This window comes from Sus scrofa, chromosome 1 (genome assembly GCF_000003025.6).
Source record: "Sus scrofa isolate TJ Tabasco breed Duroc chromosome 1, Sscrofa11.1, whole genome shotgun sequence".
NCBI lineage: Eukaryota > Metazoa > Chordata > Mammalia > Artiodactyla > Suidae > Sus > Sus scrofa.
The window spans coordinates 11,792,563-11,819,281 of record NC_010443.5 but is presented as its reverse complement, the minus strand read 5'-3'; the positions used below and the strand labels follow the sequence as shown (position 1 = coordinate 11,819,281).

The following is a 26,719-nucleotide window of genomic DNA, read 5'->3' as shown; positions in this document are numbered from 1 at the left end:
GGGCCCGGGCCGTGGACGCAAATCCCGTCTGCGCGGTTCTGCTGGGGCCCGGGCCTGGCCTGGGAGCCTCCTCCCGGGCGAAGAGGCTGTGCGCACTCGTGCAGACCTTCAGAGGGGACCCGCCAGGGCTACTTTGAGTGGATGGCTTCGATATTTTATGAGACTTCTGCCTCCTATTTCTGGGCAGAAGAAATAGGAGGCAGTTCGGGCCTGGTTTTCCTGTAGTTTTTGTCCTTTGTAATAAACTTTGATTTCAGAAATGGGAAGCAAGCCCAGATTTTAACCATAAGCTTCTACAAATATTTGGCGGAATTCTTCTCTGCATACCTTCCTGAGGTCTAACGGTTACATTGAAGTGAAAATCTTCAGATTAGGTGTTTTTTTTTTTTTTGCTTTTTAGGACAACACCCCTGGCATTTGGAAGTTCCCAGGCTAGGGTCAAACAGGAGCTGCAGCTACCGGCCTACATCACAGCCACAGCAACTCAATATCCGAGCTGCACCTGCGACCTACACCACAGCTCACGGCAACACCGAATCCCCAACCCTCTGAACAACGCCAAGGGTTGAACCCGCATCCTCATGGATACTAGTCAGATTTGTTTCCACTGCACCACAACGGGAACTCCTGATTAGTTCTTTGCCAGTATTTCCGTTTACAATCTTCCTAAGTTGCTGGAGCTGCAGAGTTCTCAGTAAAGCCCCCCACCCCCCACCGTATCTTGGGGTGCAGCCTCAGCATTGCAGGGCCCCAGTTAGCAGGGCCAGTGGGCTGAGAGAACTCACTCTAGGCTCGGCACACAGGGTGCTGGTTTCTACGTTGTTCACAGGCAGCAGTGTAACATCTTTTTGTTGTTGTTGTTCTTTTTGCCTTTTCTTGGGCCGCTCCCTCGGCATATGGAGGTTCCCAGGCTAGGGGTCGAATTGGAGCTGTTGCCGCCGGCCTACGCCACAGCAACGCCACATCCGAGCTGCGTGCGCGACCTACACCACAGCTCACGGCAACGCCGGATCCTTAACCCACTGAGTGAGGCCAGGGGTGGAACCCGCAACCTCGTGGTTCCTAGTCGGATTCGCTAACCACTGCGCCACGACGGCAACTCCAGCAGTGGAGCATCTTAATGTGGAGAGTCCCTCCCTCAACTCCTAGAGACCTCTGGCCATCCCACCGCGGGGATTTCACAGCCACTGGTGCCTGAAGCCAGGCTCTTGGCATTTTGCTTGGCTTCTCTCTTCCTTCAGAGTTGGCATGGACCTCCTGGCTTTCTCCACTTCGGGAGCCCCTCTCCATTAAGTGCTGAAGACGAAGGATGATCAAACCTGAATTAAACAAGGACCTACTGTAGATCACAGGGAAACTACAGTCAATATCTTTAATAACATACAACGGAAAGGAATCCGAAAAAAGGATATGTGCACAGACATATGTGCACACACAGCTGAGTCACTTTGCTGGACACCTGAAATTAACACAATTTAGTGAATCAACTATGCTAAAATTAAAACAAAGAAGACAAAGGACTCTCTATTCACCTTAATATGCATGGGCGACCTGGGAGAATATTTGAAATTTCTGCCTTTTCTTTCTCCTTCCTTCATCAATCCTCTTGATGGAAAAGAGAAATTTAAAGACTGAGCTCTCCACAGATAGGAATGGTGCTACTTCTTTAGGAAACGAATGGTGGCAGTTAGTGTCGGTCTTAAATAACATGTTTCTTTTCACTGTGCTATTTTCTTTCCTTGCTTGCTTGCTTTTCTTGCTTTCTTTTTGCTTTTTAGGACCACACCCGCAGCATATGGCAGTTCCCAGGTGAGAGGTCACATCGGAGCTGCAGCTGCCAGCTTACGTCACAGCCACAGCAATGTGGGATCCGAGCTGTGTCTGCGACCTACACCACAGCTCATGGCAACACTGGATCCTTAACCCACTGAGCGAGGCCAGGGTTCAAACCCGCATCCTTATGGACACTGGTCAGGCTTGTTACTGCTGAGCTACAATGGGAAAGTTCCTCTCCTTTCTTCTCCACACGTTAGTGAGGTCTGTGTGTGTGTGTGTGTGTGTGTGTGTGTGTGTGTGTGTGTGTAATAAACACTCCCTTAATCTTAGTTTAATCCATGAATCTTAAGCAGGTGAAGTCCTTAAGTTTAAGGGATTTGACTGAACTGAGCTGTGTGTGTCAAAGCTTCATTTTGCAACACTTGGCCAGTTGTTGATAGTTATCCATAAAGATCTTAAGGAATTTACAGAAGTTTTAGGATTAGGAAGAAGATAACACTACTCTCATCTTGTCAATGTCTTGAGGCTTTTTTTTAACCTCAGAGTCTCCAGTTATGTTAAACACACTCATAATTTGCTTTCTAGTGTCCAAACATAACTTCTTTTTAAAAACTGACATGTAGTTGATTTATAATGTTGTGTTTGTTTACCTTACCTTCCTTTGAGTTTAGAGTGAAATAGCAGAGATCTACCCTGATTGATCCCTTGGGTAAAAGATAGAGTCTTTAAAGGGGGGAGCACTTGTTTGATTGAGAGGTGGACCTGGACCTAGCTTTGAGGACCAGGAAATGTAATAATTAGGCCGGGAGTGGGGTTGGGAATAGAAAAGCTCCTCCCACCTTTTTTTAAAAGCTGAGTCAGGGATCTCACCTGCATCACAGCAACGACTCGAGCCCCTGCAGTGACAACCCAAAAGGTCTTACCACGCGAAGCAAAGGAGCGGCGTGTGCAAAGCCCCGCTTGCAGGAAGGACTGTGGCTGGAGTGGAAGGATGGAGGAAGGTGAGGCTGGGGAGGCAGGAAAGGGTTGACTTTGCAAGACGTTGTAGATCCTATTAGGGACCTTGGTCCTTCATCCGAGAGCATGGAGAGGACTCCAAAGGGGTTTCAAAGGTAGATTTGGGGAAAGCAGATGGGAGGCAATTGCATTTGCCCAGAGGACGGTTGGTGTCTCGGACGGGGTGGCAGCAGAGGAGATGGAGGGAGATGGGTGTGCTGGGAAGATACTGAGAAGGGCCCAGCAGCGGGCCATGGAGGAGAGATGGAGGTGATGGAGTGCTGAGTTTTCATTGCCCTCCAGGCAGCCTGGAGCTTGGAGGAGAGATCTGTGCTGGGGGGCTGGGCACTTAAGCCACACTGACTCTCTACCCACTGAAGCTCTGGAAGGTAGGGCGTCTCGGGCCTCACTAACCACATGGTGGAGGCAGGATGTAAATCCAGGACTGGCCTTCCTGCAGAGGGCACTTTTCCTTTCTACTGACCTCTAAACTGCAACAACCTACTCTAGTTAGGTTCTGTTCCCCCCTCCCCCCTTTTTTTTTCTTTTTTAGGACGGCACCCACGGCATATGGAAGTTCCCAGTCTAGGAGTCAGGTCACATTGGGGCTATAGCTGCCAGCCTATGCTACAGCCACAGCAATGCGGACTATGAGACAAGTTTGCAACCTACACTGCAGCTCATGGCATCCTTGACCCACTGCGTGAGGCTGGGGATTGAACCTGCATCCTCATGGATACTAGGCAAGTTTGTTTCCATGGAGCCACAGCTCCTTAGGTTCTGTTTCCCTCTTTAGGAAATTCTATGAGTGAGAAGCTGCCTAGTGTCTTACCAGCCTTTATAGCCACTCTTAGCTGTTAGTAAACATTTTAGCCTGATTTTCCATTGTTTGATTCAAGTTGAATCAGAGAGATAGAGCTTCCGTTCATTGGAAGGAAATAATGGCGCACCTTTGGGGAAATGCTTATCAAAGATTTTGTAAAGAAGCATGTATTTGCATATATTTTTGGTAACCGTCTGTGCCTGTTCGAAGTTAGACACCTAAAGAAAATTCGGAACAGACATACACAGAGAATCATTACTTTGTAAAAGCGTAGAAAAGCGTTGATGGCCTCTGTAATTTTAGTATAGAAGAGACAGCCTACTTGATATTAATATTATAGCAGCTAAAATATATTAGAAAAATAAAATAAAAGGAAAAGGAAAAAATATATTAGAAAAATTGAAAAGTGCAGGTGATTAGCTTTGTCATCAGTTTTGGGTCCCAGTGTAGCTTCCTACTATTATTTAAGGAAAATGGAAACAGGAGGGATGTTGAATAAATTGTCTTGCTGTTTGTACCACGAGTTTTGTAGCGGTCTGTAGTGTGCTATCTGGACAGTTATTTATTTTTTAGGTTGAGATTTGGCTTCCTTTGGCTCTTAAAAGAAACCCTATACCGTGTATTCAGTATTCACTAAGTCATGTTTCTGGTAAGCATATCCTCCCTGGCCAAGAGGCAGTTCCTCAGGAGTTTCTTTATGATGAGTTAAACAGGGAAATGATAAACAACTAAGGGTGAAAGGCCTTCCAAACATTGGGGCAAGTTGATTGTCTGGGTCTTTGAAAGGGAAATTTACATTGAGGTGATGACACCTTCTGTTCCCAAGAAAGCGCCTTATGTCTTTACTCCGGAGCCTTGTGGTTCAGCCAGGACTTCGAAGGTCTAAGAAATATTTATGAGCGTGTGTTTACACATTAGAGAAATGAAGAGGTATGCCCTGGCTTTCCAGACAACTCTGGGGCATGTCTCCATGGAGTCTTCATCAAGAGAGGGAGACTTGAGCCGGAAACAACTGGATTTGTGGATGGTAGGAAGACACTGGAAGCAGCCTTTCAGAATGGATTTATTACACCAGGACACTCGTCCTCTGGACCTTGTCTTTGTTAACTGGGTTGTGCATTCAGCAGACACTCTGTGCTCATGGAGCCTTTGCAAGCACTGTGTCAGGCAATCCTGAAATAAGAGCAGCTCATACGACAGCATCTGTGCCCTAGTGAAACATGGGCACAGGAGCAAAGAATTTGTGTAGAGCAGTAAGTGCTCCAGCAGAGGTTTGTACAAGGTACAGTGATGTATCTGGAAGTAAAGATTTATTAGCTCTTTTCCTGATGTTCAGGAGAACATGTAAGTAAGTTGGTTTTGAGAGTGAAGAGAGGTTTGCTGGGCAGTCAAAACAGAGGGGAGCCTTGAAGCTTCACGAAAGGCTCATAGGCATTGAAGTATGGAGGGTGCCGTGGGCTGGAAGGAGTCTGAGGTTGTGGCTGGCAGGACAGGAGCCCAGCAGGGTCAGTCGAGTTTTATGTATCCTGAAAAGAAGTTTGGGACTTTTGACTGTAGGGGATGGAGTGTAACAAGACCCAATTTGTGCTTTAGAATTTTCTTCTGGCTGCTGGAGAAGAGGTTTGTGAATGGAGGGAGGCCTGGGAGCCTTTCAGTAGGAAATGAGAGGGCTTCTCCCGAGGTTTGAGTGAACACAGAGCAGCAGAGGTGAGGGCGGCGCAGGTGGAAGATACTGAAGGGGTAGCAGCAGGAGGATTTACTGACACCTGGATGTGCAAAAGGAGAAGAGAGAGAGGCGAGCCTTGGGGAATTGATGGGTTTTTATCGTGAGCGAGTGGCCTGCTGGAGGGGCCATTATCCTGGCGTGGGTACCCAGAGTCAGTTATCTGGGTGCAGGATGGAGTTGGAGTAATAGATAACTTTGGTTTCAGTCATCCTCATTTTTGACCACATGCAGAAGGTCCATAACTGGGTCTGGAGTGGACAAGAGCCATTTCCTCCATTTCAGGAGGAGCCTCGGTGCCAACGACAAGAGTGAAAGCAGCGAAGGGACCAGAAAGAGAACATCCAAGTAACGAAACGAGGACCAAGCCTGGGGCCGAGGAGCATCCAAGGAGGTGGAGGAGCTCACGAAGGAGACAGGGAATTGAGAGGGGTCGGGAGTCAAGGAATCCAATGGAAGATAGAGGTTCAAGAAGTTGAGTGTGTTGGAGTTCCCACTGTAGTCAGTGGGTTAAGGGTTTGACATGATATCCATGAGGATATGGGTTCAATCCCTGGCCTTGCTTAGTGAGTTAAGTGTCCAGCATTGCTGCAAGCTGAGGCATAGGTCACAGGTGTGGCTTGGATCCTGTGTGGCTGTGGCCGTGGCTGGCAGCTGCAGCTCCTATTCAACCCCTAGCTCGGGAACTGCCATATGCGACAGGTGCAGCCCTAAAAAAAAAAAAAAAAAAAAAAAAAAAAAAGTTGAGTGTAAAGTAATTCTTTAGATTTAGTGATACATGAAAATGTTTTCCGAGGGGAAACTAGTCTATAGTTCGCAGATTTAAAATCTGTTATTTCCTATCAGGATCCATATCTTTTAGGAGTTCTTGTCGTGGCTCAGTGATTAACGAATCCGACTAGGAACCATGAGGTTGCGGGTTCGATCCCTGGCCTTAATCAGTCGGTTAAGGTTCCGGCATTGCCGTGAGCTGTGGTGTAGGTCACAGACATGGCTCGAATCCCGCGTTGCTGTGACTCTGGCGTACGCTTGACAGCTACAGCTCCGATTTGACCCCTAGCCTGGGAACCTCCATATGCCGCGGGAGTGGCCCAAGAAATGGCAAAAAGACAAAAAAAAAAAAATCTATATCTTTTAGATATCATTCATAATTGAGTTTAATATGCCTAAAATCTGTTGTTACAATTTAGACATGAAAGGACTTTAGAAAGACCCTGTATTAGATTGTATTATTATCCATTTTTTTTATTGTACGTGGTACTCTTCCTGTTTCAGATTGACTACGTATTTTTATAGAAGGGCTTGAGACTGTAGCCAAGTCCCACTTTATGTAACTGGTTTTATCCAAATCCCCCTTTGGTTTGATTTCCTCTGATTATAAGCCCTGCCTCTGTGGGGACTCCGTGCACTTCCCCTGAATTCGAGGAACAAGAGGGCGAGGCTCAAGGTCACCCACTGTAGCAGCTGCGCAAGAATTAGAATTGAGGGGTCCCTGGTCCCTGTTCAGCCGTGAACTACCCCACCTCCCCATGATTAAAAGTCTGTCATAATTTCCACCTCAAATGTAATATTTTCCTCCCTGCAGTAACACTCTTAGGAGGATTCGGAATTTTCCCAGCCAGCACTCATTAGCATCTTTCACCCCCAGACGTGAAAGATTTGCAGACATCAGAAATCCCCGACAAAAAAAAAAAAAAAAAAAAAAAAAGGAAAAAGAAAGAAATCCTTGCAAAGCCCCTTTGAGGCTGGAAGGTGGAGAAGGCAGAGTGAAGCTGGATGGAGCAGCTTGTTCGCCAGAGCAGCTTGTTAGTGGGACTACCCTGGAACCAACGTACTGATTTTACCACTGGAAAGCAGACGCCCTGCAGGGCGACCTGTGTTGACAATATCATGATTCCAGATCCTACGTAAATCCTATTTATTCACACCTGATCCACAGCGGATACTATTGATCTAATAAGTTGACTGTATGAAGTTTAACATGTTCTTCAAATGACGCAATACCCCTTGTAAAAAATATAAATTCTTATTGAAATAATAGTGGATTTACAATGTTGCATTAGTTTCAGGTGTACAGCAAACTGATTAAGTTATGCATACATATATTCTTCTTTATTATTTATTTATTTGTTTGTTTGTCTTTTTAGGGCCGCACCTGCCGCATGTGGAGGTTCCCAGGCTAGGGGTTGAATCAGAGCTACACCTGCCAGCCTACTCCATAGCCACAGCAACCTGGGATCTGAGCTGAGTCTGCGACCTACATCACAGCTCACGGCAACACTGGACCCATAACCCACTGAGCAAGGCCAGGGATCGAACCTGCATCCTCATGGATGCTAGTCAGATTTGTTTCCACTGAGCCAGGACAGGAACCCCCATATATTCTTTTTTAGATTTTTTTGGCTGTGGCCACAGCATGTAGAAGTTCCTGGTCCAGGGTTCAAACCCATGCCACAGCAGTGACTGGAGTTACAGCAGTGATTACACCAGATCCTTAACCCATTGAGCCATGAAGAAACTCCCCTTTTCTAGATTCTTATCCATTATAGGTTACTAGAGGATATTGAGTATAGTTCCCTACGCTATATGGTAGGTTCTTGTAGGTATCAATATACTTTTTCTTGTACATTTATTAAGTTTTTCCTAAGGGACTAGGAGACTATTAGTTCTTACATTGTGATTGCTGTCATTTCTGCCTTGAGAACTGCTATTTGAAATGCTGTTGGAGGAGTGTCTGCTGTGGCACAATGGGTTAAGGATCCAGTGTTGTCTCTGGGGCAGCAGGGGTTCAATTCCTTACCTGACAACAGTGGGTTAAGGAGCTGGCATTGCTGCAGCTGTGGCGTCGGTTGCAGCTGCCGCTTGGGTTTGATTCCTGGCCTGGGAACTTCTGTGTGTTGTGGGTGCAGGCAAACAAGGGGGGGAAATAAAAATGTCGTCAGACTCTCAGAATTGTCAGTTTGAGCTGCGGTTGGCCCGTCAAGGTTCATCTCATGAGCAGGGCCTTGAGGAGTTGGAGGGTGTGGGTGGCTGGTTAAATGGTGGAGGTGCACTGGGTCTCAGGGCAGCTCCAGACAAGGATGGTAGGGCAGGTGCAGTTCTGGGCAGTGGGCTGTGGGATGGGGGGAGTACGGAGCCAGGACGCGCCAGATTGGAGGTGTGATTGCAGCTCCTTCAGATTGCTCTGTGCTCCCACTGTGGGAAGGGAATGCATGTGAGGTAGGAAGGGGAGACTGGGTTGGATTAAATGTTCAAGTTGGATAAAGTTTAAAAAGCCTCTGGCTAATTCATACAGAAGATTTTCAAGAACATACTTAATGCCATAGAATTTTTTTTTTTTTTCTTGTTACGGCCACACCTGTGGCATATGGAAGTTCCTGGGTTAGGGGTTGAACGGAGCTGTAGCCGCCAGCCTACGTCACAGCCACAGCAACACCAGATCCAAGCTGCATCTGCGACCTACACCACCGCTCGTGGCAACTCTGGATCCTTAACCCACTGAGCGAGGCCAGAGATCAAACCCGTATCTTCATGGAGACTATGCTGGGTTCTTAACCCACTGAGCCACAATGGGAACTCCTAGAAACATTTTTTAATGAAGTGCTGTTATAGCCAAAAGAGTAAAGCTAAGCTAAATAGAATATTGACTTCTTTGTGTCACTACACGGGGACCAAAAAATAAATAAATCTATCTAGTGGACAACTCTTGGAGAAAAACCTTAACCTTTGTTTTTTTATTTTAGTTTCTTTGAGGGTCATGGATATAATGTGTCTACCTCTTCTTTCCTTGCCTAAGGTCACTTGGGAGTCCCTAGGTTTTTTTATGAAGTGAGAACAAGCCGTAACAAAGGAATTAGTGTAATAAAATGATGGCGAGAAGGCAGGTAATAGAGTTAGCGGGCAGGCACCTTAGGCAGGATGGTGACAGTGGACAGGGCTTTAGGTTGGAGCCTGAAGGAGTTACTAATAGAATTGGGCTGGGGTCTGAGGCATGGGGGTAGGGGGTGAGGGTGGAGTGCCTTTGGGTGGTTTAAGAGGTAGAAAGGGAATGGAACTTTCATTAGGGGCCGTGGAGTTTGGGTTCAAATTCTATTCCTAGACCGTGTGCCTGTAAATGCCTTTCACATTGTGAAAGTCCAGAATTGTGTCAGTCTTCTCTGCCCAACCCCCTAGTTACAGCCAGTTTCCAGTTGACGCTTTAGTTATCCATCCTCAGGAAAGAACAGGTAATAAAATACCTATGGGAAATAGGTTTTAGCTGATTTTTGTCCTGAAGTAAATTACAAGTAAATGTCTTAAACCCTTCAGTCTAACGAAGTTCTGTGATCACCGTTGTTTAGGGATGTACACATAGTTTAGATCCAGGAACTGTAATTGGATGCTAATCAGAGCTAATTAGATGCTCTGATTTGGTCCCAAGAGAGAAGATGGAGCTCCATTGTGAACGGTTGGCCATAGAAGATCAAAACTGGGAAAACAGCCTAGCAATGCACTCAGCCACATCCACCTACCGAGAATTTGAAATTCCTAACCTTTCCTCCAAATCCTTTTTATTTTGCATCCGCAGAGTTCACATTTAATAAATTTGCCATCATTTATGCTTAATTCTCCACAATTTCCATAGTTTCCATTGGGCCCAAAGGCCTGGAAGCTGTTTATTTCACAAAATCCTAACATGTGCTGAGCCCCTTTCATAGCGATGGGTAATTTTTTCTGAAGAAGAGCATCCTACAGGCCCAGCCTTGCGCTTGAAAACAGACCTGCAATTACCTGCCGGTTCAGAAGGCTCCCTTCTGCTCAGGACTTAAGGGGAGGGAACTCGGGGCCTGGGTTCATTTACTTACTTTTGATTTTAGAATATTACGGAAACAGTTTCAGAAGACAATTACCAAAATGGAAACCCAGTAATTTCCAAGTCGAATCCGTGCTGGCTTCTCAGTTGACGTTCTCCTTTTTAACTTTTAATTTACCAACCTACTCCGGTCCTAGAGAAATATTTTTTAAAAATCATTTTACAGTATTTGTTAGTAACGGACATTGAGGCCTGGCCTTGGTATTACTGAGTCATCTTGCTAGCCTTGCAAGCTTGTTAACAGTAGTTCAAAGGTTAGCTTTTAAATCTTTTTTCCTAATTTTTTTTTATTACTCAAATGAATTTATCACATCTGTAGTTGTACAATGATCATCACAACCCAATTACACAGGATTTCCATCCCACAACCCAAGCACAACCCCCCACCCCCCAAACTGTCTCCTCCGGAGACCATAAGTTTTTCACTGTCTGTGAGTCAGCATCTGTTCTGCAAAGAAGTTATGTCTGTCCTTTTTTCAGATTCCACATGTCAGTGAAAGCATTTGATGTTGGTGTCTCATTGTGTGGCTGACTTCACTTAGCATGATAATTTCTAGGTCCATCCATGTTGCTAAAAATGATGGTATTTCATTCCTTTTGATGGCTGAGTAATATTCCATTGTGTATATGTACCACATCTTGATCCAGTCCTCTGTCGATGGACATTTAGGTTGTTTCCATGTCTTGGCTATTACAAATGTTGCTGCAGTAAACATTGGAGTACATGCATCTCTGCAAGTTGTGGTTTTTTTTCTGGATGGATGCCCAGAAGTGGGAATGCTGGATCAAATGGTAGTTCTATTTTTAGTTTTCTGAGGAATCTCCATACTGTTTTCCACAGTGGTTGCACCAATTTACAATCCCACCAGCAGTGTGCTAGTGTTCCTTTTTCTCCACACCCTCTCCAGCATTTATTGTTTATAGACTTTTTGATGATGGCCATTCTGGCTGGTGTAAGGGGGCACCTCATAGTGGTTTTGATTTGTGTTTCTCTAATAATGAGTGATGTTGAACATCTTTTCATGTGTTTTTTTGCCATCCATATGTCTTCTTTGGAGAACTGTCTGTTTAGATCTTCTGCGTAATTTTTTTCTTTTTTTTTTAATGGCCGCATTCGCAGCATATGGAAGTTCCTAGGCTGGGGATTGAACCCGCATCTCTGCAGCGAACCCAGGTGCTGCAGTCATATCCTTAACCCATTGTGCTACAGCAGGAACTGCTAATTCAAAGTTTTTATTTGTGCTGCTCCCTTGGGAAGAAAGCTTGTATTTCTTTCTGCATCACAGAACCTGGGACAAGAAGAGAGAACTAGTATCTATTATTTAACATTTATTAACTCGGATGAAGCCCCGTGCTAGGTAATTTAAGGAGATTTTCGCTTTTGCTTTCTTTGTGGTCCCGGGAGTCAGGTTTAGAGAGGTGGATAAAAGACCCAAAGCTGGGCATCATTGAGGGGTTTGCGCCTAACCCTGCACCTGGTGCCCCAGCCTTCTTAGCAAAGAGCTCTCTTCTGTTGTGCAAACACACGTTAGGATCTCCCAGTTAATTGGCATCAGTCAATAGTTGGTCTGTATTGATGGATGGTGCCAAGCTGGTGCCAGCGGGAGGGCTCACAGACTGCTGGCTTGGGACTTCTGCTCTTATGACCGGCTTCCAATGACTAATCCTCACGTGGCCTCCTGGACCCGGGGGGCCTCCATCCTGACCTGCTTCTCTCTGGGGTTCACTCCACGCTGTGCTTCGTTGCACTTGATGCTTTTTTCTGGGTCTTGCTCGAGTCTCGGACCTCCTGGTCTCTCTGTCCTTCACCTGTGCCGTCCTCCTTATGAGAAGGCAGGGCCTGCCTGGTTCCTCGCTCAAGTTGGACAGGCCAGGTCTGCAAGCAAGGCTGCCCTGCTCTGCTCAGCCCCACGTCACGTCCTCTTGTCTGAGCCGCTCTCCAGCAGTAGCCGCTGATGCTCTGGTGGGTGTCTGCCCGGGGCTGTCTTCTTGATCCCAGCCTGCTCTCAGCTGTGGATGTAAGGTCTGCCTTTATCTCTTTGGAAATAGATGCTCTGTAGCCGCCAAAAAAAATTTTTTTTATAAGTTCTATGATCTGTTTTGCCATAGAGGTGGTTTTTTTCTTTTCTTTTTTTTTTTCTGCTGTGGTTTGGATGTATTTTGTTTTTTTCTCCTTTTAGGCTGGATTCAAACTATACTTTCCTCTAGTTTGGCTTGATGATTTTAGTGGTATTGCTGCTGAGAATGCCTGTTCTGGAAAGATTAAATGGACTTTGTTTTGCTTTTTGGTAGTTGCTCTTTTTCTTTTCTCTTTTGGGCTGTGCCTGCGGCATACGGAAACTCCCAGGTCAGGGTTCAAACCCACCGCACAGCAGTGACAACACAAGATCCTTAACCACTGAGCCACCAGGGAACTCCATTGTTTCTTTTCTTTTTTCAAAACCAAGGGAAGTTTCTGGCATTCTTCACAGCATCGTCTTGCTCCCGTCCCAGATGGCAAGTTTATCTTGCCTCTTCATGTGATGAATAATGTCTTTACTGTCTTGTCTCCCCTGCTCACTCGAGGCCCTTTGATAAGTGGTGCCGGGTCTGATTCACCCGTGATTCACTCTCGGTGCCCAGCTTTGCACTTGGTTGTTAGCTGGGACTTAAATGTGACTACGTGTGACGTGAGCTGTTTGTCAGCTGTAGTCAGCACAGCCTGAGTCTCAGAGGTACACAGTGTGAAACCATAGGGATCCTGGTGTTTGCTTTGTTCAGAGAGTTCCTGATGTTGCTTTACTTCTTGGGTCATTTTGATTTTCCCTTACAGTAATGGAACGAAACCACAGCTGTTTCACCCCCAGGCACTCTCCCATGTGCTCCTTTCTGCAAAATTCAATGATGAATCACCAACGAAAGCAGCCTCCTGTCAGGTGTTTCTCTCTTCCTTGGAAAGGCTTCCTCATCTCTAGTGCGGCTCTTGGGTTGGTATTTGTTAGCGTCTTTCAGAACCTCATCTGCAGTTTCCCTGCAAGTGACACAGAATCACAGGGGCCTTCTCTGTGAGCTGGTGCCTCTTTATTTCAAGTTTACTGTTTGTCGGGGGGGGGGGCATTAAAACGTTTATGAAAAGTGTTTAAAAAAGAATTTTCTATAAAACCTACACATTCTTTATTTTCAAAAGTAAAATACACATTTTTGCTGGGAAGATATGTATAGCCGTAGGTTTTCTTTTTCCAAAACAGGTGACTTTAAACAGATGTTTATGTAAAAGTAACATTTCATCTTCAAGTGTCAAGTTTGACCTTTTTTTGGGAGGGGGGTAGGGGCAACACCTGTGGCATATGGAAGTTCTCAGGCTAGGGGTCCAACTGGAGATGCAGCTGCCGGCGTACACCACCGCCACAGCAATGATGTGGGATCCAAGCCTTGTCTGTGACCTAAACCATAGCTCACGGCAACACTGGATCCTCAACCCACCAAGTGAGTCCAGGGATTGAACCTACATCCTCATGGATACTAGTTGGGTTTGTGACCTCTTGAGCCACAGTGGGAACTCTGAGTTTGGCATCTTTTAGATGAGAGGGACATTACTGTGTTACGTCGAGTGATGCTGTAACATAGCATCTGAGATAATGTTTCATGCCCTCACCTACATCCTCAGCCTTGGGATGAAGCTGTGAGATGCCTCCTGAGCCGTCCTGAGATGAGCCTCGCTCGGGATGCGCTGTCTCAGTGAAGCTTGTGACTCTGGGATCATTATTTCCTGCAGGTCCCCAGGCAGGAAGCCAGTCAGAAAAGATTCCCTAATCCATGGAAGCATTAGCTTGTGCTCTCTTTCCAGGAAGGAGATGTGTGGCAGGTTTGAACCATTCAGGAGACTGATCTATTTGGGTCATCATTTTGTGGCAGTCTGTGATACTGGAGCATGCAAGGACAGATCTTCCTATAGTCTACTTAAATTCAGGGGTTCACACCGGCCACTGTGTGCCATTTTCAGATGCTTGTCCTTGTGATGCACAAATGTTTCCTATTTTAAGGTCAGTGGATCCTTTTTTTCCCCCCATTTTTTAAAGTTTTATTGACTTACAGTTGATTTACAATGCTGTGATAATTTCTGCTGAATCGCAAAGTGATTCATACACATACCCATTCTCTTTCAGTTTCTTTCCCCATATAGATTATCACAGAATATTGGGTAAAGTTCTCTGTGCTATACAGTAGGTCCCCCGTTGGCCAGTCATTCCATATACTAGAATGTGCACCTGCCAATCCCATACCACCAGTTCTCCCCTCCCCAAACCTGTCCCCTTTGGTAACTATAAGTTTGTTTTCAAAGTCTATGAGTCCGTTTGTTTTGTAAATAAGTTTACTTGGATCCATTTTTTAAAAAGATTGCACATACAAGTGATATCATATGATGTTTATCTTTCACTAACTTTACTTAGTATGATAATCTCTAGATGCATCCATGTTGCTGCAAATGGCATTATTTCATTCTTAACAGCTATGTAGTATTCCTTTGTATATAGGTACCACATCTTCTTTGTTCATTCCTCTGTTGATGGATATTTAGGTTACCTCCATGTCTTGACTATTGTAAATAGCGCTGCTGTGAACATTGGGGTGCATGGTGCTGCTATGAACATTGGGGTACTTGGATCTTTTCCAATTATGGTTTCCTTTGGATAGATGCCCAGGAGAGGGATTGCTGGAATATGATAGTTCTATTTTTAGCTTTCTGAGGAACCTTCGTATGGTTTTCCATAGTGCTTGCACCAATTTACATTCCCACCAACAGCATAAGAGGGTTCCCTTTTCTCCACACCCTCTCCAGCGTTTTATTGTTGGTGGAGTTTTTGATGATGGCCATTCTGGCTGGTGTGAATGGTACCTTATTTTAGTTTTGATTTGCATTTCTCTAATAATGAGTGATGCTGAACATCTTTTTTTTTGCCATCTGTCTGTCTTTGGAGAAATGTCTATGTAGACCTTAGGTCATTGGATCCTTTCATTTTTTTCCTTCCCTTTCATTCAAGGAGCATTTAAATCCATATTATAGGGTAATGACTATATGAGTTTTGTTTTGTTGCTCATGCCACTTGCTAAAAAATAAAGGTAACACACCATTCAGTTAGTTATTACAAAATATTGGCTATATTCCTCGTGTTGTACGGTACATCCTTGTAGCCTGTCTCACACCCAGTAGTTTGTACCTCCCATCCCCCACCCTGCAGGTGGGCGCTCCAGGTATAATGTGCCAACTTTCGGGTCCTTGGATTTTGTCCCTGGATGCATGAACTTTGTGGGAACCCTCCTCCTTAGAAACACTTGCTTTAAACGGAGGCCAGATGGGTGGACGGGATCGCCAGCCCAGGGAACACAGTGGCGCAAATGGATATACCCTGTCCTTTTTCCAGCTGTTTTTGGGGGTGGGGCGGGGGTGTGTTTCACGTGAGCTGTTTCATAAATGACAAGGGACTCGCTGTGACTTGGATCATTGTAAGCGGTAAGTGCTGCCCTCCTTGGGCATTTTCATTGTAATTAGTCAGCCTTTGTCCGCAGGGCAGATTCTGCACCGTCTCCTGAGGGGCTGGGCCGTCTTTTGTCAAGGGTGGCATCGTGTTCCATGAGCTCTTTGTGAGGGAACAGTGCGTTAGTATCCACGCAAGAACCTGGTGAAGGTGGGCACCAGATGAAGGCATCCAGCCCATCATTAGTGCCACCTTAGGTCCAGCCTTGGAGCAGGGGCACGGAGGGGCTTGTTCCTCACGTCTCTGAAATCTCTGTGGGCCTGAGCAGGCAATAAAGCAGCCACCTGGGAAGAGGGATGCTGGCAGACTCGTCAGGTGCTGCAGACCTGGCTCCCACGAGGGGTTCGTGGAGATGGGAGTTCTCTTTCCACTCCCAGCTCCCTCTGGCTCCTGGAGAACCTCCCCCTAGCTGCACTGTCTGTTGACAGACTCTGGGTTGAGTCTCTGAATTGATAAGCTGCCTAGCTGATAGATAGCAAGGCTAGAGGAAACCCAGAAACTTTTAAGACCTGATTTTGGTCAGGGAGAGGCTGCTTACAAAGGGAATCTAATCTGAAGAAGGCACGAATTTTAGGGAGAATGTTCTCAGCAGGAAATGCGTTCTGTCTCCCGAGTTGGGTATCGGGGAGTGTGTTTTCAGGGCATGGGTAAGTAGTCAGATCTCTTTCTCTGCCTCAGCACTTTCTCTGTGACCGGGTTGGCCTGGCAGTGAAAAGTTTTATAAACGCTGGGCCCTGTGAACTTAGGCCAGGCCTTGACCATAGGCTTCTAGATTGATGAATGTTGCAGTCTTTCTGTAGGTGTGGCTTTTTTTTTTTTTTTTTTTGAACTGAGCTGTAGCTGAAGATTCAATTACATGCAGCCTGCGGCTTTTCTTCGCAAAACTCAGGGGAGAAAAACGTAAGATCGATTCATGTTAGATTAGAATGATGTCATGGGGACAAGCAGGCAGTTCAGGGGCTCTGGAAAGGCAGGTTTCCATGCGGGAAGGAGCATGAGTGACCCCTGTTGACAGATGACTCTGTCCACACAGGCTGCCTACGTGCGGAGGGGGAGGTAGGCACACTCTGTGTAGAACGAATATGTAGAATCACAAACGTTTTGTGGCAGATGCGGTTCAGCCAGCACTGCCTCGGGCTGCGAAGACGGTACCCTCGGGGCCCTCTTAGACCTGTCTGCAGTCACAGGAGCTCACAGGGCCCGTCCCGCGCCGGACTCACCTTAAAACAGGGCCCTCGTGGGCGGCTAAATCCAGTCAGCACAGTGCAGAGGATGTCCCACTGCTGGGGACGGGTTTCAGTCCGTCCGACTAGATGACACTGCGTTGGCCACGTGGCCCTGGGCACGTGTACACGGGGTGGAAGAGCACTTTGGAACGGCTAATTGGTCACGGTGGCAAAACCACGGTCACCTGTGCTGGGACCAGAGTGGAAGACGAGACGCTTTAGCTGGATCTTGACGGGTAATTAGGAGTCCTCCAGGGAGGCATTCCCGGCAGGAGACCGTGTATGCGAAGGTATGAAAAATAAAAGACGGCCACACTCAGGAAATGGCAAGGTCTTCAGAACGAACGTGTGGAAGCTTCTGTCACATAGTAAGTGCTTGGAAAAGTTAAAGTGTGGCAAATGTTATATTGTATAGTTTCTTGGTTAGGAAATAACCATTTATCAGGCTGTCAGTAAGACAGGATCATTCTTGGCTTTTTTTTTTTTTTGTCTTTTTGTCTTTTCTAGGGCCGCTCCCGAGGCATATGGAGGTTCCCAGGGTAGGGGTCTAATCAGAGCTGTAGCCGCGGGCCTACACCATAGCCACAGCAACGTGGGATCTGAGCCACATCTATGACCTACACCACAGCTCACAGCATAACGGAATCCTTAACCCACTGAGCAAGGCCAGGGATTGAACCTGTAACCTCATGGTTCCTAGTCAGATTCGTTAACCACTGCACCACTACAGGAACTCCCTTGGCTTTTAAACAGTGTAGTGTGTTTGGGAGTTCCCATCATGGCTCAGTGGTTAATGAATCCGACTAGCATCCATGAGGACCTGGGTTTGATCCCTGGCCTCGCTCAGTGGGTTAAGGATCTGGCGTTGCCGTGAGCTGTGGTCTAGGTCACAGATGCGGCTTGGATCTGGTGTTGCTGTGGCTGTGGCGTAGGCCGGTGGCTACAGTTCCGATTAGACTGGGAACCTCCATATGCTGTGGGTGTGGCCCTAAAAACAAAAAGACAAAAAAGAAAAAAAAACCCAACCAACCAAACAAACAAAAACCCAGTGTATTGTGTTTAGATAGAGTACACTGAAGCTTGTTTAATTTTCCATTCTGTTTAAAAATATTTTCTTATCCATACTGGTTTAATTACAAAGAAAATTTTTAAAATATGTCTATTTACGATTTATAAGGCAAGCATTTTAGACCAAAAATGCCTATTATTTAGGTTTCCAAAACCTTTGAACCATTTATGTCACCTTGGGCAAATCAGTTTACGTCTTGTAGCTTTAAATTCTCACTTTTAGAGAGAGGGAGTTGGGCTGGTTTTTAAATGTCCAGCCATAGATTATTCTATGATCTGTCAATGAAAATTGTCATCTCCACTGTGCCTGATTGTATAGGTGTGTTTCTGTAGCATGAATCATCGTGAGAATCACGCCTTGCCCAATAATAGCGACTGTTTACAGTAAAAGTACTTTATCACCACTTTGAGAATTTCACATTTCACCCACTTTATTAGCTCTTTTATGGGCACCATCCTATAATATTTAGAATAACCCTGCAAAGTAGATATCATTTCCATTTTGTAGTTGAAGAAGCCAGAGGCTCAGGCAATTTAAATAAATAGGTGGTAATAGAGAAACTGGGGGCTGAACTCTCATTCTTTGGCTCCAAAGTCTTCATGCATTTTTTTTTTTTTTCCTGGTCTTTTTAGACTGCACCTGCATATGGAAGTTCCCAGGCTAGCAGTCGAATTGGAGCTGTAGCCTCTGGTCTACACTACAGCCAAGCCATGCCAGATCAGAGCTGTGTCTTTGACCTACACCGCAGCTCACGGCAATGCTGGATCCCTAACCCACTGAGCGAGGCCAGGGATTGAACCCACATCCTCATGGATACCAGTCAGAATCTTAACCTACTGAGCCACAATGGGAACTGGCAAAGTCTGCATTCTTTATCAAGGGTTGTGAACTTGGAGCCATAGTACACAGTTGTTATCAGAACATAGTATCTTGTGTATGTAGCAGAGGTGAAATAAATTTTTGTATAAAGACAAGTCTCTACTTGAAAATAACACGATATTGTATGTCAGCTGTAGCTCAATAACAATAATAGTGATGACAATGGATCATTGTGATAATAATTATGATAATAATAGGCAAGTCTCATTCTCTGAAAGCAATCTGTTTAACATTTTAAACAGTGAAAGAAAAGGGCGATAACTTTCTGCTCTGTTGACCAGCAGGGCCATGAGTTTTAATGTATCGCTGGGCGGTGTATCAAGCGTAGGAAGAAAGTATTATTCTCCATAACATGGGAGGACCCAGAAGCCACCTGCTTAATGAGTAATGCAGCTCAGATCCTTTGACTCCACTCGCCTGCATTTCGATTCTGCCCCACAATCCATGATAACTGCTCTTGATAACGCTGGTTCATTTAGGTTCTTGGCTGGTCCCTCGGTGCAGGAAATCATTTTTCTAACTTCCAAATAGCATTCATGGAGTTCTTAGTGTAGCACTGTGGGTTCAGAAACCAATTGCAGCAGCTCGAACTGCTGTGAAGGTGTGGGTTTGATTCCTGGCCTGGCACAGTGGGTTAAAGGATCTGGCACTGCCACAGTTGCAGCTCAGATTCAATCCCTGGCTTGGGAACTTCCATGCCTCGGGTGTGGCCATTAAAAAAACATAGCATTCAGATCTCAGCCTAGTTGCTGTCTCTGAGAGCCATTTCCTAATCTTCCAATTTAAATAGGACACTTGTTACTCCTTAGTTCATCACCCTATATGATGTCATGTCTCTATTGCAGGTTTCGTTCTAGGATGTTTTCCTTAGTTTATGTACCTATTTGTTTGACTGCTTCCTCCCATTTGAATAAAGCTCAGGGGGAGCAGAGACTTGTAGTTACTACTCTACCCTCAGCATCTAGAGGGGTGGCTTGATAGCAGTCGGCTTGGGCTTGTTCTGTCTGTTGAACCGTCGGTCCCTCTGTGTCCCTATCCCCCTCCCCCGTTTCTCTCTCCTTCTCTCCCTCTCCTCCTCCTCTCCTCCCTCCACCTACCTGTCGGTAAAATGGCTTGGCCATGTAACGCTCTAGGATGAAACAGTAAATCTGCTGCTCCAATGAGGATGTGGGAAGACCCTGATATTTCCTTTATAGTTAATCGTTTAACCCTTGTGTTGTCTTTTAGATGCTCCCTTTGGGTGTCAAGCCCAAGAAAATGGCAGCATGCCAAGAAACTGAGCTTTAATCTCACAATTCTGATTTTGAGGATTTGATTTTCACCGTCTCTGTGTTTTGGTTTTTTTTTTGTCAGGGCTTTGTGCTTGAATGAGCGATCTCGTCTTGCGGATGAATGAATGGTTACGCTAAGAGTGGTCCATACCTCCTCGGGGTAAGTTCTGGTTGCTTGCACATCTCAAAGGCAATACTGTCTGTCATTTTATATTTCTTGGGTGTCTCTTCCTCATGTAGCTCTGTTAACTGCTCTTTGTATGTGGGCTTAAGGGGGAAAAGTCAGTATGGATTCCTCAGGTGCTGGTGGCTGAGGTTCCTGCTGTCTGAGTGGCTTATTACAGTTGCACTTGAATTTGATGTGCTGGCCCATCTTCTCCACGTGGAAGAGCATATGCCCCTCTTCTCTGGGAACTTAGGTGAGACACTGAAGCTTGGGAAGTGTTCATTTCCTTTTCTTTAGACGTCACATACTGAGAGGGCATATGTTTGAGCTCCACCTAGGACTTCCTGCTGAGGAACAAGCTAGAGTATGTTATTTCTTGTTGCACTTGTTAAGATCAGGTCAGCGCAGGAGACCTGGACACTAGGAAGCCACTGAGGAAAGGTCAGTTTCCACCTCCGATGTTAAGGCTGGTTCTGACTGGGGCATCTTAGTGTGTTTGTTGTTACAGGGTAAGTGCTATAGCAGGGAAGCTGAGCAGGTCCCAAAGCAGTGTTTGGAATGGTTGCAAGTAATTTCCTGGAAACGTTGCTCCCTCTGCAGTTCATGCTTGTTTTGCTGGAGCACAGACATAGGCAGAGTCTCTCCAGGCTGCAGTCCGTCTCAGCTTTCCTGGGCCGCTCTGCACCCTTTGGATCTCAACTGCAAAGACCATCTCCGACCACTCAATCTGAGGTGGTCACCTAACCACCTGCTGCACTAGCCCTCTCTTTTAGTTTATTTAAAAACATTTTTAAAAATCGAAATATAGTGGATTTACAACATTGTGTTAGTTGCAAGTGTATAGCAAAGTGATTTGATTATATATATATATATACATATATGTATTTTTCCAGTTTCTTTTCCATTGTAGGTTATTATAAGGTATTGAATGTATTTCCCTGTGCTATGCAGTAGGTCTTTGTTGGTTATCTGTTTTATATATATTAAGGTGTAGGTTTTAATCCCAAATTCCTAATTTACCCCTCCTCACTTTCCTCTTTGGTAACCATGAGATTGTTTTCTGTGTCTGCGAGTCTGTTTCTGTTTTGTAAGTTCATTTGCATCATTTTTTTTAGATTCCACAAATAAGTGCTATCACATGGTTGCTATCTTTGGTTTTCTTTACTTAGTGTGATAATCCTTAGGTCCATCCATGTTTCCGCAAATAGCATTGTCTCATTCTTTTTTATGGCTAATAGGCTATTGGATGAATAGAACCACATCTTCTTTATCCATTCCTCTGTCAGTGGACACTTAGGTTGCTTCCACATCTTGGCTATTGTAAAGAGTTGCTGCTTTGAACACGGAGGTGCATGTATCTTTTCGAATTAGAGTCTCCATCTTTCCTTTTTTAAGTTTTTTTATGACAGTTGATTTACAATGTTATGTCAGTTTCTGCCGCACAGCAAAGGGACTCAGTTATACACATACATTATTTTTCTCACATTATCCTCCATCATGCTCCATCACAAGTGACGAGATACGGTTCCCTGTGCCATACAGCAGGATCTCACCCCAAATACAATAGTTTGCATCTACTAACCCTGGATCGAGGCCCAGGGAGTGGGATTGCAGGATCATATGGCATCTCTGTTTTTAGTTTTTAAGGGAACCTCCCTATTGTCCTCCACAGCGGCTGCACCAATTTACATTCCCACGAACTGACATCACCCTATTTTAATTCTCTGCAAAGTGCTTGTCTCTACCTGATAGTTTTCTCCTTTGTGTATTTATTCATTGGCTTCTTGTCTCGCCTCAGTCACTGGAGCAGAATTTCCATGCGCTCAGGACATGTGTCTGTCTGGTGCACCACAGATATTGTTTGGTTAAATATGTAGTCAACAGTTATTGTTTGGTTAAATATGTAGTCAACAGTTAAATGAAACTCACTGTAGAAGTTGTTGGTGTCATGTGGTGAGAAATTTGTTCACTCTGGAGGAGATTTTGAAGATTCAGTTCGTCTGTTAGTAAGTTCCAAACAGGGAGTTTTCTAGCATTTCTGGGTTTATCTGTAAATGTGGCACACTCCACAACTAGCCATTTTGATGGTCATTAGTCACCTTTATGTTGACTGACCTTTATATCATCGACCTTAGAATATTCAGAAGGGATCCTATTAGCCTTGCAGCCGTGTTTCATTCTCGCTTCCGCAAAGTCCAGAAATCATGACTGAAAGACACCTGTTTCAAACACCTAAAGCTGAGGTTTTGGGAGGAGTTGCACCACCCGAGTTCTTTGAATCGTCTCTGCCATTTCCTGGCTCAGTTTCTTCTTCTGTAAAACAGGAGTAAGAAAAGCATTTTTCAGCCTTCCAGGTGCGGCTCAGTGGGTTAAGAACCCAACGTAGTCTCTCTGAGGCTGCGGGTTTGATCCCCAGCCTCAACTCAGTGGGTTACGGATCCTGTGGTGTAGGTCACAGACGCGGCTCAGATCTGGCATTGCCATGGCTGTGATGTAGGCTGGCAGCTGCTGCTCTGGCTCAGCCCCTAGCCTGGGGACTTCCATATGCTGCAGATGTGGCCTTAAAGAGAAAAAAGAAAGAAAAGCATTTTTCTCATAGAATGATTGTGATTTAAGTATGTTAATGTATATGTCACATGAATTTGTTTTATTTAGCATATGCTTGGGTTTTTATATATGAAATACATTAACTAGGTTTAAAAATAATGTATTTGGGAGTTCCTGTCGTGGCACAGTGGTTAACAAATCCGACTAGGAACCATGAGGTTGCGGGTTCGATCCCTGGCCCTTGCTCAGTGGGTTAGGGATCCGGCATTGCCATGAGCTGTGGTGTAGGGTTGCAGACGTGGCTCGGATCCCGCGTTGCTGTGGCTCTGGCGTAGGCTTGACAGCTACAGCTCTGATTTGACCCCTAGCCTGGGAACCTCCATATGCCGCGGGAGTGGCCCAAGAAATGGCAAAAAGACAAAATAATAATAATAATAATGTATTTGGATCCTGTTTATAAAGTGGTGACACAACTTTGAGATCTGTTTTTGCAGTATGTGAATGAAAACAGCTACCCTCCCGAGCTTGCCAGAAAGAATAGACTTGCTCATAATTGTTTAAAATTTTATTAAGGTATAATAATGAGAAAACATTATAGATATGCCATTTCCTATAAATATAGCAATGCTGTTGTCTCTTTGGTATCAGACAGATTTGTTTTGAGTTTTTCAGTGGTACTAGTTTTGTGGCCTTTAGCAAATCACTTGACTCTGCTTAGGTTTTTTTTTTTTTTCTTCACCTGCCAAGTAGTGATAATAATACAAATCAAAGAGGAGCGTCATGAGAATTAAATATAAAATATTAAAAATGTAGAGAATGCTGCTGGTACAGCACCGCCTAATCTTTAGTTTTCTTTCTTGCCTTCAGACCTTAGGTTTAAGAAAGATATTGATATCCTGCCTTTCCCATTATGGCTCAATGGGTTAAGGACTCGCTGTTGACTCTGTGAGGATGCGGGTTCAATCCCTGGCTTCGCTCCATGGGTTAAGGATCCGGCCTTGCCGTGAGCTGTGGTGTAGGTCTCAGACACGGCTCTAATCTGGTGTTGCTGTGGCTGTGGCGTAGGTCAGCAGCTGCACCTCCAGTTGGACCCCTCACCTGGGAACTTCCATATGCCGCAGGTGTGGCCCTAAAAAAAAAGAAAAGAAAAAAAGAAGGATATGGATCTTCAGAGGAGAGTGAGCCTGGTGAGGAATGTTTGGAAATAGTGTCCTGTTGATTATGATGAAAGGAACAGAATATCTAGCGTGCAGAGTAGTAAGCTTAGTAGGGAGCGTTACACCGGCCCTTCCTGTGTGAAGGGAACAGGGGAGATGAGGCCCACTTATTCAGTTTTTGAGGAAAGAGCCAGGACCAATGAGTAGAAGTGGAGGGAAACCCCTCTGGGTTTCATGTAGGGAAGGGCTTTCTTAGGAGCTGTGGGAAAACGGGGGGTGACCCTGCATTTCCAGGGTAGATGTGGCCTCCGAAGGCAGGCTGGCTGCAGGTGGAGAGTTGGCTTCACTCACCAGGAAGGTGGCTGCCAGGGCCTGTGTGGTCCTTCATGGTGCCTCTTCTGTGTACATGGATCCCTCTCCAAAATCACGGTGCCCCTCATGGCCAGGTCGCTTGTGCAGAGACAGATGTCCCTTTAGATCCAGACTTAGCCTTCTGAAGCCAGGGGGTGGGGACTGCTGATGGTTTCCTTTCAAAATATTTTTCAGGATTTGAAACTTTCGCCTTTGGGGTCTTATCATTTGCATCAGAACTTGCAACCTGGTAGGCTTCTGGCGGGTTCTGGGCTGTGGATAAGCTTTGTTGGGCTTGTAACGCTGAGTCTCTGACGAGTGTCTGCAGAATACTTACATGAGTTGCCTGCCTTTCAAAACTGAAAAATTGACATAAAAGCAGCATTTTGCAGGGTTTCTTAAAAATGTGGTTCATCTGGCAGCATTCCTAGGCTTCTGCATTCCCAGGTGGCGTGGGGTTCTGGAGCGGGGCAGCTGCTGGCCCTCTGGGACGGGTTGTCACGGGCCCGTATGCCACAGTCCCCACCCCTGCATGCCGTCTCCCCGACACCGAGCATCACCTGCCATTTTCCATTGAGTGAAGTTGTTTTTCTTCTAGTAGCATTAGGAGAAAAGTGGACAAGTGTGCTCTCCTTCCATATCGATAGGGGGAAAATGGAAGTTATTTCCATAGAGTTTCATATTTGAAGAAAAAGGGAGCATTGGGGTGTCCGTGCTGAAGAATGCTTTCCATTTGCAAGCAAATAGTCTGTATTTCTTAAAAGCACGGCACTCAGGCTTTGCTTCGTCGATATACTTTAAACAGCCCTAAAGTTGGAGACTGTGATTCCTCATCTGGACAGTAACATTTTCCTTCTGTGGTCACTCTTGCTTTTATTTTAGGCCACTTCCTCTCTCTCAGCAGCAAACTCCCCGCCTTCCTTAAGAGCAGTTGTTGGGTCTCCTGGCTCGGGCGGAATGAGAGCCGTGTGTAATTTGCACGCACCCGGGGACTCTGGAACTGGGTTCCATCTGCCTTCTCCAGGGGAGCCCCAGTGAGCTCTAGACTTTGTGGCACCAAAGAAATGAGGGCCCCGTAGCCGGGTTTACGGAGCAGGGTGACCGAGAGAGTGCTCTGGGCTCCCTCAGGCGCAGGCTGCAGCCTTGGGGCTCGCTTCCATGTGCATTTGCTTTCGAGTGAAGAACCTCACCTGCTGTTGTCGGTCTGTTGTGTTTTACAAAGTGGTTCTGGCTCCTCGGGAAGATAAACTAAGTCGAGGGGGCAGGGGGAGGTGGGGGAGGAAAGAGCCATTGACTTCGGCTCCCTGGGGGGGTGACTGGCTGGAGGAGGGAGGAGGATGCGTGTGGATAATGCTGGAAAGACTAAACTTAATTAGTGGAATTTTTAGGATGACCGATTGAAAGTCGGGGGAAGGCGTTCTCATCTATCAGTTGGTTACTTGCCAATGGAATGTGGTCCCTCACGGGCCGTGGACGTCCCATCACTCTGGGTATTGAGGGAGAAGAGAGGGGCCCATCTGGCCGGATCCCGGAGGTGGTTCTTAAATTAAAAGCGAGACCAGGCTAGACGGGTGACCTGTACGGTCTCTTGGCAAACTCGGATTCAATTATTCTCAGAATTAAACTGATTAGGAACCTTTCAGCCAAAACAGTGTCACTTCAGTTCCTAAAAAGAAAACATTGTGAGTGGAGTGAGAGGCAGAAAATAACACTTCTTAATTACATTTGGTTCTGGTCAGATTACTTGTGCTTTCTTAAATATTCCAATATAACCCTTCAGAAATGTTGTAAACAGATGTGTCTGGTGCTTAGGATTTATAAGCCAGGGTTTTACAAGCATAGTTCCTAAATGATTTTTTTCTATTAACGTTTTTCATCTTACCTTCACTGAAACTCATTTTGTAGTTTTATTTTGGGTGGCATGATTTTTTAAATACAGATTTTTGTCATTTATATAAACGTATTAGCTGTTACTTATTATAAAGTATTTAATTTCAAAATTTAGGATTCTGCATATTGTCAGTAATTGTTCATTGTACAAGTGTATTTAAGTTTGTTTGTTTTGTTTTTTGTCTTTTTGCCTTTTCCTGAGCTGCTCCTGCGGCATATGGAGATTCCCAGACTAGAGGTCCAATTGGAGCTGTAGCCACCAACCTACACCAGAGCCATGGCCACGTGGGATTCGAGCCACGTCTGTGACCCACACCACAGCTCACAGCAACACCGGATCCTTAACCCACTGAGGAAGGCCAGGGATCGAACCCGCAACCTCATGGTTCCTAGTCAGATTCATTAACCACTGAGCCATGACGGAACTCCAGAATTTGTTTGAAATCTTAATTTTTATGTCACTTAAAATTTATCTGC

General features: G+C 45.5%; 1 protein-coding gene across 9 annotated transcripts in view; it reads left to right on the top strand.

Moving 5' to 3' along the window:
- TIAM2 (T-cell lymphoma invasion and metastasis 2) overlaps window positions 1–26,719 on the top strand; it is a 249,364-nt gene that overhangs the window by 78,588 nt on the left and 144,057 nt on the right. For 8 of the 9 annotated variants that reach the window (XM_021071939.1, XM_021071937.1, XM_021071938.1 and 5 more), the window contains one exon: window positions 20,214–20,291. The exons of the other annotated variant lie outside the window; for it this stretch is intronic. The gene's annotated coding sequence lies outside the window, so the exon portion shown is untranslated. The remainder of the gene's footprint in view (window positions 1–20,213; window positions 20,292–26,719) is intronic. 9 annotated transcript variants of the gene reach the window in all.